This window comes from Puma concolor, chromosome B2 (genome assembly GCF_028749965.1).
Source record: "Puma concolor isolate L17-30 chromosome B2, mPumCon1.1.hap2, whole genome shotgun sequence".
NCBI lineage: Eukaryota > Metazoa > Chordata > Mammalia > Carnivora > Felidae > Puma > Puma concolor.
The window spans coordinates 41,591,937-41,605,894 of NC_141671.1; the positions used below are offsets into that span (position 1 = coordinate 41,591,937).

Genomic DNA, 13,958 nt, shown 5'->3' on the forward strand with positions numbered 1-13,958 from the left:
GAAGCAGCTAAAATAATTCAAAGTGATTGCCTCTGAGAGGACAGAAATGGGAGGAAAGAGAATAGGGACTGCTTTGGTTTTTCTCTTCTTCCTTCCTTCCTTTCTTTTTTTAATATCTATTTATTTTCAAATTTTTATTTAAATTCTAGTTAGTGAACATATAGTGTAATATTGGTTTCTGGGGTAGAATTTAGTGATTCATCGCTTACATATGACACCCAGTGCACATAACAAGTGCTCTCTTTAATACCCATCACTCATTTAGCCCATCCCCCACCCATCTCCCTTCATCAACACTCTGGGTTTTTTGTTTTTGTTTTTGTTTTTTAACAAACTTTGTAGAACCCTGTAAGTCTCTAACTGAAATTTGCGCATGACTAATTTTGGCAAAAGTTAAAAATTAAAAAACTCTTATCCTGTAATTGAGCGATTCCAGCTCTGAGAATTTATCTATCCCACAGATATGCTCATGCATGTGCATAAGGACATTTTTACAAGTTATCTATTGCAGTATTGTCTGTAAGTACAAAAGATTGGAAATGATTTAAGCATCATCAGTAAGGGATCGTTAAATAAATAAAACATATAGCCACCAGAATACTAGGTAGCCTATTTTTTTAAATGAAGCAACTCCTGGGCGCCTGGGTGGCCCAGTTGGTTAAGTGTCCGACTTTGGCTCGGGTCATGATCTCACAGTTCGTGATTTCGAGCCTCACGTCGGGCTCTGTGCTGACAGCTTGGAGCCTGGAGCCTGCTTCGGATTATGTGTCTCCCCCTCTCTCTGCCCCTCCCTCTCTCATGCTCTCTCTCTCTCAAAATTAAATACACATTTTTAAAAAAATTTTAAATGAAGCAACTCAATATACATGTGGAGGAATTTCCCAAATGAAAAAGAAAAATACAGAAAATGTGCATGTATGCTACCATTGGTATAGGAACAAAAAAATATTTGTACAGAAACTCTAGAAGGACACACAACAAAATGAAACAGTAATTGCCTCCAGGAGAGGGAACTTGATGGCTAATGGAAGGGGTAGGAGAGTGACTTACTTTTCATTACTAAACACCTTCATATTTTTATTTATTATTATTTTTTAACGTTTATTTTTGAGATAGAGAGAGAGAATGTGCAGGGGGGAGGTAGAGAGAGAGGGAGACAGAGGATCCAAAGCAGGCTCTGCACTAACAGCAGAGAGCACAGTGCAGGGCTCAAACCCACAAGCCCTGAAATTACAACCTGAGCAGAAGTCTGATGCTTAACTGACTGAGCCACCCAGGTACCCCAATCCTTTCATACTTTTAAAATTGCAGACCAGGGGGAGGAGCCAAGATGGCGTAAGAGCATGGAAGTTTTTTGTGTGTCTCGCGTCCATGAAATACAGCCAGACCAACACTAAACCATCCTACACACCCAGAAAACTGGAGGAGTAACACAACAATCCGCACAACCCGAACCATAGAATTCAGCAGGTACACGGCACAGAGAGGTGAATTTGGGGAGCGAGAGGCCGCGGAAGGTAGGGAACTGCTTTTGCGGGCAGAGACAGGATGGAGACTGGGGAGGAGGGGAGAATACGGGAAAAGCACCCCTCCCCAAAAGCAGCTGGAGAGAAAGTGGAAAATTGGAAACAGCCGCAGGGACTAAACTAAAAAGGGACAAAGGAGAAAGGAGGAAGGAGAGGGTTTAAATTCCATTAAGACTGTAAACAAGGGGAGCGCAAGGGCTGCAACTCCACAGCTCGATACCTGGCGGTGCTCTGGTGGGAAGGGCGAATCCCCAGGAACAGAGTGGGATCTGGGAGGTTCTTGGGCCACACAGGGAAAAGCGGTTCCACTGCTGCAGGACATTTGGTCAGAGGCTTGAGGCAACCTGGGCCCAGTAGATCCTAGAGAATGGCCGCATTCGCTGGTGCTGGAACAAGGTCGTTAAGGGTGAAGCCGGGTGCCAGATGTGTGTTGTGATTTTCCATAATCCCTGAAATGCTGCTGCTACACTGTCTCACAAACTTTTTCTGGGGCGGGCTGGCACCTGGCCACAGTCTCAGGGCACCAGTGGCAGCAGGGTCCAGCAAGCGTTCCTGGGTGCAGCCGACATTAGGCCATTGCTCATTTGGCCATTGCTCGGTGAGACCCTCCTGTAGAGGGGTGGAACGGGTCAAAGCCACAGTCCTTCAGAAGTAAGGGGCCAGGGAAAACAGCCGCATCTGAGACAAAATTCGGGAGAGGTACTGCCTGGGGCCTGGTCATGGAGAGTGAAAAAGCAGCGAGTGGACAAGAGCTGAAGACAGAGGGTAGGTGCTCGATTGCTGATCTGGGAGAACAGACTGGGTAGCTGGGTGTCGCCATTTTCCCCCTCCTGCACATGCGCATACGCACCTACGGGTGCCGCAACAATCCACCCCGGTAGGCTAGCAGCGCCATCTAGTGGAGAGCAGAGCTGTTACACTGAGCCCCGCCCAACTGGGCCAACTTCGCTCTTCAAGAACAGAAGTCTCTCTGCCTGCTTAGTTTATGGACTCTAAAGCGCTTCATAGACGGATTTCTAGGGGAAAACGAAGCAATTTCAGTCCTACTTCAATCTGTTAGGTTCATCTATTCAACTTTCTTTCTTTTATTTCTCTTTTACACTCTTTCTTTTTCTTGAATACAGAAAGAGAAAAAATTCATTTTTATTTTCAATTTTTATTAAAAATATTTTTCTTTAATTTTTATGACTGTATTTTTTACTTTTGTGTAAATTTTTTCAAATTCTATTTCACTTCCATCATGTTATTTTAGTCTACTTCAGTGTATTCACCTTTTCAAATTTTCAAACAATTTCTTTTTTTCTTTCCTTTTCTTTTTTCTTTCCTTTTCTTTTTTCTTTTTTGTTTCTTTTCTTTTTCTTGATTCATTTCTTTTCTTTTTCTTGAATGCAGAAGGAGAAAAACTTCATTTTTACTTTCAATTTCTATTAAAAATATTTGTATTTAATTTTTTACTATATTTTTTGCTTTTATGTAAATTTTTTCAAATTCTATTTTCCTTCCATCATTTTATTTTAGTCTACTACAGTGTATTCACTTTTTCAAATTTTCAAACGATTTCTTTTTTTAATCTTTTTACTTTTTTCATTTCTTTTCTTTTTTCTTAAATACAGAAAAAGAAAAAAACTCATATTTATTTTTTTATTTTTATCAAAAATATTTTTCTTTAATTTTTTTCTACTATATTCTTTACTTTTGTGTATGTTTTTTCAAATTCTATTTTACCCCCATCATCTCATTTTAGTCTACTTCAGTGTATTCATTTTTTCAAATTCTCAAATGATTTCCTTCCCCCGCCTTTTTTTTTCTTTAATCTGTCAAACCATTTTCAACACCCAGACCAAAACACACCTAGGATCTAGCATCATCTATTCGATTTGTGTGTGTGTGTGGGGGGGGGTGTTTTTAATTTTTAATTTTAATATTTTTTAATTTTAATATTTTTTAATTTCAATTTTTCTACCTCATTAATTCTTTTTCTCCCTTCAAAATGGCAAAACGACAGAATTCACCCCAAAATAAAGAGCACGAAGAAATGACAGCCAGGGATTTAAGCAACACAGATACAAGAAAGGTGTCTGAACCAGAATTTAGAATCGCGATAATAAGAATACTAGCTGGAGTCAAAAATAGATTAGAATCCTTTTCTGCAGAGATAAAAGAAGTAAAAAATATCCAGAATGAAATTAAAAATGCTATAACCGAGCTGCAATCACGGATGGATACAGTGGTGGCAAGGATGGATGAGGCAGAACAGATAATTAGCGACATAGAGGACAAACTTATAGAGAATAATAAAGCAGAAAAAAGAGGGAGATTAAGGCAAAAGAGCACGATTTAAGAATTAGAGAAATCAGTGACTCATTAAAAAGGAATAACATCAGTATCATAGGGGTCCCAGAAGAGGAAGAGAGAGAAATAGGGGTAGAAGTGTTATGTGAGCAAATCATAGCAGAAAACTTTCCTAACCTGGGGAAAGACACAGACAACAAAATCTAGGAAGCACAGAGGACCCCCATTAGATTAAACAAAAACCGACCATCAACAAGGCATATCATAGTCAAATTCACAAAATACTCAGGCAAGGAGAGAATCATGAAAGCAGCAAGGGAAAAAAAAGTCCCTAACATACAAGCAAAGACAGATCAGGTTTGCAGCAGACCTAGCCACAGAAATTGGCAGGCCAGAAAGGAGTGGCAGGATATATACAGGGTGCTGAATCAGAAAAATATGCAGCCAAAGATTTTTAAAAAAAAATTTTTTTTAAAGGGGGGGGTGCTTGGGTGGCTCAGTCGGTTGGGCATCTGACTTCGGCTCAGGTCCTGATCTTGCAGTTTGTGAGTTCAAGCCCCACATTGGGCTCTGTGCTGAAAGCTCAGAGCCTGGAGCCTGCTTCAGATTTTGTGTCTCCCTCTCTCTTTGCCCCTACCCCACTCACACTCTCTCTCTCTCGAAAATAAAAATTTTAAAAATTAAAAAAAAAAGAAAAATATGCAGCCAAGAATTCTTTATCCAGCAAGGCTGTCATTCAAAATAGGAGGAGAGATAAAGAGTTTCCCAGACAAACAAAAATTAAAGGAGTTTGTGACCACTAAACCAGCCCTGCAAGAAATTTTACAGGGATTCTATGTGGGGAGAACAGATGGAAAAAAAAAAAAAAATATATATATATATATATATATATGTATATATATATATATATATATATATATATATATATATTAGAAAGGACCAGAGAACACCACCAGAAACTCCAACTCTACAAGCATCATAATGGCAATAAATTCATGTCTTTCAGTACTCACTCTAAATGTCAATGGACTCAATGCCCCAATCAAAAGACATAGGGTAACAGAATGGATAAGAAAACAAGATCCATCTATCTGCTTCTTACAAGAGACCCACTTTAGACCTAAAGACACCTTCAGATTGAAAGTAAGGGGATGGAGAACCATCCATCATTCTAATGGTCAACAAAAGAAAGGCAGAGTAGTCATACTTATATCAGACAATCTAGACTTTAAAATAAAGACTGTATCAAGAGATGCAGAAGGGCATTATATCATAATCAAGGGGTCTATCCACCAAGAAGACCTAACAATTGTAAACATTTATGTGCCAAATGTGAAAGCACCCAAATATATAAATCAATTAATCACAAACATAAAGAAACTCATCGATAGTAATACCATAATAGTAAGAGACTTCAACACCCCACTCACAGCAATGGACAGATCATCTAATCAAAAAATCAACAAGGAAACAATGGCTTTGAATGACACACTGGACCAGATGGACTTAACAGATATATTCAGAACATTTCATCCTAAAGCAGCAGCATATACATTCTTCTCCAGTGCACTTGGAACATTCTCCAGAATAGACCACTTACTAGGACACAAATCAGCCCTAAGTAAGTACAAAAAGATCGAGATCATACCGTGCATATTTTCAGACCACAATGCTATGAAACTTGAAATCAACAAGAAAAAATTTGGGAAGGTAACAAATATTTGGAGACTGAAGAACATCCTACTAAAGAATGAATGGGCTCACCAAGCAGTTAACGAGGAAATTAAAAAGTATATGGAAGTCAATGAAAATGATAACACCACAACCCAAAACCACTGGGACGCAGCAAAGATGGTCATAAGAAAAAGTATATAGCAATCCAGGCCTTCCTAACGAAGGAAGAAAGATCTCAGATACACAACCTAACCTTATGCCTTAAGGAGCTGGAAAAAGAACAGCAAATAAAACCCCAAACCAGCAGAAGACAGGAAATAATAAATATTAGAGCATAAATCAATGCTATCGAAAGCAAAAACACAGTAGAACAGATCAATGAAACCAGAAGCTGGTTCTTTGAAAGAATTAACAAAATTGATCAGTTTGATCAAAAAGAAAAAGGAAAGGACCCAAATAAATAAAATCAAGAATGAAAGAGGAGAGATCACAACCAACACAACAGAAATAAAAACAATAATAAGAGAATATTATGAGCAATTATATGCTAATAAAATGGGTAATCTGGAAGAAATGGACAAATTCCTAGAAACATATGCATTACCAAAACTGAAACAGGAAGAAATAGAAAATTTGAACAGACCCATAACCAGTAAGGAAATCGAATTAGTAATCAAAAATCTGCCAAAAAAACAAGAGTCCAGGGCCAGATGGCTTTCCAGGAGAATTCTACCAAACATTTAAGGAAGAGTTAACACCTATTCTCTTGAAACTGTTCCAAAAAATAGAAATGGAAGGAAAACTTCCAAACTCTTTCTATGAAGCCAGCATTACCTTGATTCCAAAACCAGACAGAGACAACACTAAAAAGGAGAACTTTAGACCAATGTCCCTGATGAACATGGATGCAAAAATCCTCAACAAGATATTAGCCAACCGGATCCAACAATACATTAAAAAATTATTCACCACGACCAAGCGGGATTTATACCTGGGATGCAGGGCTGGTTTAATATCTGCAAAACAATTAATGTGATTCATCACATCAATAAAAGAAAGGACAAGAACCATACAATCCTTTCAATAGATGCAGAGAAAGCATTTGACAAAATACAGAATCCTTTCTTGATGAAAACCCTCAAGAAAGTAGGGATAGAAGGATCATACCTCGAGATCATAAAAGCCATATATGAACGACCCAACGCTAATATCATCCTCAATAGGGAAAAACTGAGAGCTTTCCCCCTAAGGTCAGGAACAAGACAGGGATGTCCACTCTTGCCACTGTTATTCAACATAGTATTGGAAGTCTTAGCCTCTGCAATCAGACAACATGAAGAAATAAAAGGCATCCAAATCGGCCAGGAGGAGGTCAAACTTTCACTCTTTGCAGATGACATGATACTCTATATGGAAAACCCAAAAGATTCCACCAAAAAACTGTTTGAATTGATTCATGAATTCAGCAAAGTTCCAGGAGATAAACTCAACGCACAGAAATTGGTTGCATTCCTATACACCAACAATGAAGTAACAGAAGGAGAAATCAAGGAATCGATCCCATTTACAGTTGCTCAAAAACCCATAAAATACCTAGGAATAAATCTAACCAAAGAGGTGAAAAATCTCTACACTGAAAAACTATAGAAAGCTTATGAAAGAAACTGAAGAAGACACAAAAAAAATGGAAAGAGATTCCATGCTCCTGGATAGGAAGAACAAATATTGTTAAAATGTTGATACTACTCAAAGCAATGTACATATTCAATTCAATCCCTATCAAAGTAACAGCAGCATTCTTCACAGAACTAGAACAAATAATCTTAAAATTTGTACGGAACCAGAAAAGACCCCAAATAGCCAAAGAAATCTTGAAAAAGAAAACCAAAGCAGAAGGCATCACAATCCCAGACTTCAAGTTATACTACAAAGCTGTAATCATCAAGACAGTATGGTATTGGCATAAGAACAGACACTAAGATCAATGGAACAGAATAGAGAACCCAGAAATGGACCCACAAATGTATGGCCAACAAATCTTTGACAAAGCAGGAAAGAATACCCAATGGAATAAAGACAGTCTCTTCAGCAAGTGGTGCTGGGAAAACTGGACAGTGACATGCAGAAGAATGAACCTGGACCACTTTCTTACAGCATACACAAAAGTAAACTCAAAATGGATGAAAGACCTAAATGTAAGACAGGAAGCCATCAAAACCCTTGAGGAGAAAGCAGGCAAAAACCTCTTTGATCTTGGCCGCAGCAACTTCTTACTCAACACGTCTCCGGAGGCAAGGGAAACAAAAGCAAAAATGAACTACTGGGACCTCATCAAAATAAAAACCTTCTGCACAGCGAAGGAAACAATCAGCAAAACTAAAAGGCAACCAACAGAATGGGAGAAGATATTTGCAAATGACATATCAGATAAAGGGTTAGTACCCAAGTACTTTGATCAAATATCAAGATGACCAGACCAAAGGTGGAAATTTTTCTGCTAAACAGACTCAGCATGATTCTTTCTAAGCTAGAATAAGCAGGCCAAGAACAGATTCCAAGGCCTGGTCAAAAAGAGGACTCAGAGTAGCCCGACTAGAGGTAGGTCAAGGACACAGTCTTTGTCACACATCTCACTACACCCAGTGAAATAATAATTGGAAAGGGTGGAATGTGCTAGCTGGACAATTGCACCTCACAGTATGCCATCCTTCCCATATCTGGAAAAAAAAGATGGCCTTGATAAGCTGGACTTCAGGGAGCAGAAAACCACAAGATGCCTAGGGTTCCATTCCCAAGAGATAATTTACATCAGTGACAATAAATACAGAAAAAATGAAATATTCTTCAAAATCTGTACTTATTTGTCTCTTTCTATAACATACTTGTTTACTTTTTTATTGCCTGAGGACTCTTTACATACTGGCTGCTTTATAACATTTTTTTAGAGGCTGGAGGAAACCCACTCTCAACACCACAAGCGAGAAAAAAAAAGTTGCAATTGGCTGTTATCACTGTCAGTTATCTCAGTATGAAAGAGGGAAGTGGATAACCTTGTCCCCAAGAAAAGCAGAGCATGTCCACAGTCGTAATCATAGATGGACCCATCCTGGTATGACCCTCCTAAGAGAGGAAGATCTCAGTTCAATGTGTTGAAGTAATTCAAGGACAAAAGTTCTCAATCTTTTACTCATGGCCTTTAAGAAGGGTCGATTGGGGCGCCTGGGTGGCACAGTCGGTTAAGCGTCCGACTTCAGCCAGGTCACGATCTCGCGGTCCGGGAGTTCGAGCCCCGCGTCGGGCTCTGGGCTGATGGCTCAGAGCCTGGAGCCTGTTTCCGATTCTGTGTCTCCCTCTCTCTCTGCCCCTCCCCCGTTCATGCTCTGTCTCTCTCTGTCCCAAAAATAAATAAACATTGAAAAAAAAAATGTTTTAAGAAGGGTCGATTAATTATTTTAAGGTCTGTCAAGGAAAAAGGAGACTGGGTTTTGACCCACTGTGCATGAATTTGGTTATTTTAATTATGAAAAAAAAACTAATGAATGAATTTCCCTAGAAATGGGTCCATGGGGGAAGAAACATAGCTTGGAAAGAACATGAGCCTTGGCCTTGGAGAGTTCAAATTTCGGCTCTGTGGCTGGGCTTCCTCAGTCTAGAATCTCATATATTTCCATTCTTACAAGTTTTCTTGAAAATTTTCCTTGATAATTTATACTCATCCATTTTTGTTGTTCTTTCTAGAACTCCTACTATTCAGGGTTTTTTTTTTTATTATTCAGAGATTTTACATTTTAAGTATCTAAGAGCACTTTTTTGTTCTTGAATGTTTCTCCACCCCAGTCTCCTATTCTTTAATGAGTGCAAAATCTTCTCTTATTCCCAAGAATCCCAATAACATTTAAAAAAGCTTTTTCCAACTCTCTGACTTGTTTCCTCATCTTTCTTATATTTTAGTCTCTCTTTTATAGATTTTGCTCAAATATCTCTATACAACTGCTTGTCTGCTCATATTCAAGAATGTGTCACTAAAAAGATGATTGGAAGCTTTTCATACAAGGGTGAGGTAGCCCAAGTGCATCATTTTGTTGGGGTCTCTTGGGCCCCTCTCCCCAAATTCATGAGTTGAAGCCCTAATCCCCAAGTTGAAGTGACTGTATTGGGGGGTGGGGTCCTTGAGGTAATCAAGGTTAAATGAGTTCATAAGAATGGGACCATAATCCAATAGTACTGAGGAAGAGACACCAGAGACCTGTTTTTCTCATACAAAGAAAAAAAGCCATAGTGAGAAGGTAGCCATCTGGAAGCCAAGAAGAGAAGTTTCACCAGAAACCAACCCTGCTGGCACTTTTGTCTTAGACTTCCAAACTCTAGAACTATGAGAAAATAAATTTCTGGTATTTAAGCCACCCAAGCAATCTAACATAGAGTCCCACCCCTCTGATAGACTTTCTTTCTTTTGGGCTGGTCAGTCCCTCTGGATGCTCTCAAACTCCTGCCTGGGAGTTATAAGCCAGCCACTGGTGTTCTCAGAGCCAAGATGGGGAATGCACTGGAATGAGTCTGCTCAGTATATAGACTTTGAATTAATGCTCTAGTATTTAGCACAATGTCCCTGTCCTTAGCTGTGCCTGGTGTTGCGCAGTCCAAAGACCTCAGGTGCAGCCTCTCTAGAGGAAAAGCCTCCAGTCTTCTTCCAGGGTGGAAGATGGGGTGATCTAATTTCTTGCTGTACAAACTTTCAAATGATATTCCTGTTTTTAGCATCATCTTCACCCACTCTCAGAGAAACATGCCCCTAACTGGACGTTTTAATGCCCACATAAGAATGTAAGACAAGACCGTGGATACAAAAAACACGAATTAAAACTGTGATCCCCACGTAAAGCCAGGGCTTTCAAAGGAAAGTATAGACTAGAAAGGATAGACTAGAAAAACACTCACTGACTTGCTGAGAGGAAATGACAAGGAAACTTTTACCTTGACTGTGAGTAGGAAAAAATATTATTCTCCCTTAAAAATTTATAAACAAGGGCACCTGGGTGGCTCAGTTGGTTAAGCATCTGACTCTTAACTTCGGCTCAGGTCACGATCTCACAGTTCATGAATTTGAGCCCCACATCGGGCTCTGTGCTGACAGCGCGGAGCCTACTTGGGATTCTCTTTCTCCCCCCTCTCTGCTGCTCCCCCCTCAAAAGAAATAAAAATAAACTTTAAAAAGTTTATAAACAGGGACAATGCCACACAATTCAATTTGTGTTATTAAGGAACCAGAAGCCAAGAAACTGACATGAAAATTGGTTCTATGTGTATGATCCTCCCAGAGTGCCTGGTTCTGAGTGTATGATGCTTCAAAAATGCTTGGCCTTGCAGAGGGAAATGGAAAGCTACTTTGAAGGTACATGCTCTCAACACAGGCCACTCAAGTTGCCTACAGCTAATGTTAAATGAAGATGATCTCAAAATTCATAATTACAAAGCGGAAAGAAAACAATCATTTAAATGATTAACACACACACAAAGAGTAAGATTAGATTCCCAAGATCTTCACAAGTACAACAATCTAATAAACACTACTGAATATGAATATTTAAAACTATTAAAGATAGAGGCGCCTGGGTGGCTCAGTTGGTTAAGCAGCCCATGTCATGATCTCATGGTTCATGAGTTTGAGCCCCACATCGGGCTCTGTGCTGACAGCTGAGAACCGGGAGCCTGGTTTGGATTTTGTGTGTGTGTGTGTCTCTCTCTGACCCTCCCCCGCTCACTCTCTCTCTGTCTCTCAAAAAAATGAATAAAAAATAAAATAAAATAAAATAAAATAAAATAAAATAAAATAAAATAGTATTAAAGATATAAGGCAAAGATTTAGAACCACTTATATAAATAAGTAAGAAGATATTGTGAAAGAAGAGCAGGAATCTTTGATGGGGCGCCTGGGTGGCTCAGTTGGTTGAGTGTCTGACTTCGGCTCAGGTCATGATCTCACAGTTCATGATTTTGAGCCTCACATTGGGCTCTGTGCTGACAGCTCAGAGCCTGAAGCCTGCTTCAGATTCTGTCTCCCTCTTTCTCTGACCCTCCCCTGCTCGCGCTCTGTCTCTTTCTCTCTCTCAAAAATAAATAAACATTAAACAAAAAAATTTTTTTTAATGACAGGAATGTTTGGAATGAATTAAGTATAATATTTAGGAATGACACATGAAATTGTTGAAAATAAACACTCAGTAGATACTTCAATATCAGATTAGACAGAGCTGAAGGGAGAGGTTGCACACGGAAGATATACCCAGAATGCAGGATAGACAGTTAAAAGCATAGAAAAATGAAAAAGATTAATAGATAATAGAAAAGCAAGTCAAACAGGAGTTCCAGAAGGAGAGAATAGACAGAATGCAAGAAAGATAATATTTGAAGAAATAATGGCTTTGAAGAATCTGTTGCTCATACACAGTGAATGTCCTTTTATACTAAAGAATGTAGCAGATCATATAAACCCTGTCCTCTGCCCACAGTATGATACAATGTGACAGCAGTAACAAAAGATAACAATGCCATACACATTTGAAAAATTTAAACCATACTACATGGGTCAAAGAAGAAATCACAATAAAAATAGAAAATATTTAGCGATGAATGATAACGAGGTTACTATATACCAAAATTTGTGGAATGCAGTATATAATGGAAATGTATTGCCATAATAAATCTATGACTCTAAAGTTGGTCCCCAGGCCAGCACTATGACCCAGGAACCTGATAGAAATGCAATTTTCTGTCTCCACCTAAAACCTATTGAATTAGAAATTTTGAAGGTGGAAATCTAGAAATCTGTATTTTTATCAAGACCTCCAGGTGATTCTGATGTATGCTTAAGTTTGTGAACCACTGCCTTAAATGTATATATTGGAGGGAATAAAAGAGAAATATTAATAGCAAACATCCAACTCAACTATTAGAAAAAGAACATTAAAATCAATTTAAAAGTAGGAGCATCTGGATGGCTCAGTCAGTTAAGCGTCTGACTTCAGCTCAGGTCATGGTCTTGCGGTTTGTGAGTTCGAGCCCTGTGTAGGGCTCGGAGACTTGAGCCTGCTTCAGATTCTGTCTCTCTCTCTCTCTGTTCCTCCCCACTTGCACTCTGTCTCTCTCTCAAAAATAAATAAAGATTAAAAAACTTTTAAAAAAGGTTTTAAAGTCAGTCTAAAAGTAATGGAAGGAAATACTGTTAACAGCAGAAATCTTCTTTACAATCTATTTTAATAGCTTTATTTCTATATTAGGACCCTTAAAGAAGTATTATCTTTGCTTCCAGGTTGAAACAATCCCAGTTTTCCTCCAGCTTGACTCTGACTCGGTAGTGTATCTGTGCAAGGAAGTTGGACAAAGAAGAAAGTAACACATAGAAAAACATTTCAAGATACCACATTCTAGATATCTATGCAGATATATGCATATTTTCTTTCTATAGAGTCATAAGAAAGTATTAAAAATGGGTTTCTTTGGGGAGGAGGGACTTGGGGTAGATAGAGTCATATTCATTTTTCCTTTTTTTTTTTTTTAACGTTTATTTATTTTTAGAGAGAGAGTGAGAGAGCACAAGCAGGGGAGGGAGAGAGAGAGAATCCTAAGCAGGCTCTGTGCTGACAGCACAGAGCCCAACATGGGGCTCAGACTCATGAACCGTGAGATCATGACCCAAGTCAAAATCAAGAGTCAGATGCTTAACCAACTGACCCACCTGGGTGCCCTGTCATTTTTCCTTTTTTATTTTTTTATTTTTTTTTTAATTTTTTTTTGTCAACGTTTATTTATTTTTGGGACAGAGAGAGACAGAGCATGAACGGGGGAAGGGCAGAGAGAGAGGGAGACACAGAATCGGAAACAGGCTCCAGGCTCTGAGCCATCAGCCCAGAGCCTGACGCGGGGCTCGAACTCACGGACCGCGAGATCGTGACCTGGCTGAAGTCGGACGCTTAACCGACTGCGCCACCCAGGCGCCCCCTCATTTTTCCTTTTAAAATATTCCTACATGGGTGCCTGGCAGGCTCGACCAGAGACCACGTGACTCTTGATCTCAGGGTTGTGAGTTCAAGCTCCATGTTGGGAACAGAGCTTTTTTCATAAATAAATAAATAAATAAATAAATAAATAAATAAATAAATAAATCCTATTAAGTTTGGATTTCTAGTCTTATATCACTTTTCTTTCTAAAAGTGATAAAAGACTTATTTGAACTATGAGATTATGGGTGATTTTTATTTCCTGATTAAAAAGAGGCAAAACAAACAAAACACATGGTTAATATTATTCTTAAAAACAGTAACAACAACAAAAACATGTCCAGACCTGGATTGGATCAGATTTTTTTTTTTTTTTTTTTTTTTTTTTTTTTTTTGCCTAATGTAATTCACAATCTCCTTCTGGGAGTAAATTAGCATGCCTGATAAAATGTGTAAATTTTCTGATAAC

The 13,958-nt window shown here is 38.7% G+C and overlaps 1 long non-coding RNA gene across 1 annotated transcript in view; it reads right to left on the reverse strand.

The window, feature by feature from the left end:
* The window catches only part of LOC147580952 (uncharacterized), a 324,096-nt gene that overhangs the window by 73,812 nt on the left and 236,326 nt on the right, over positions 1 to 13,958 (reverse strand). The gene's annotated exons all lie outside the window — the stretch shown is intronic.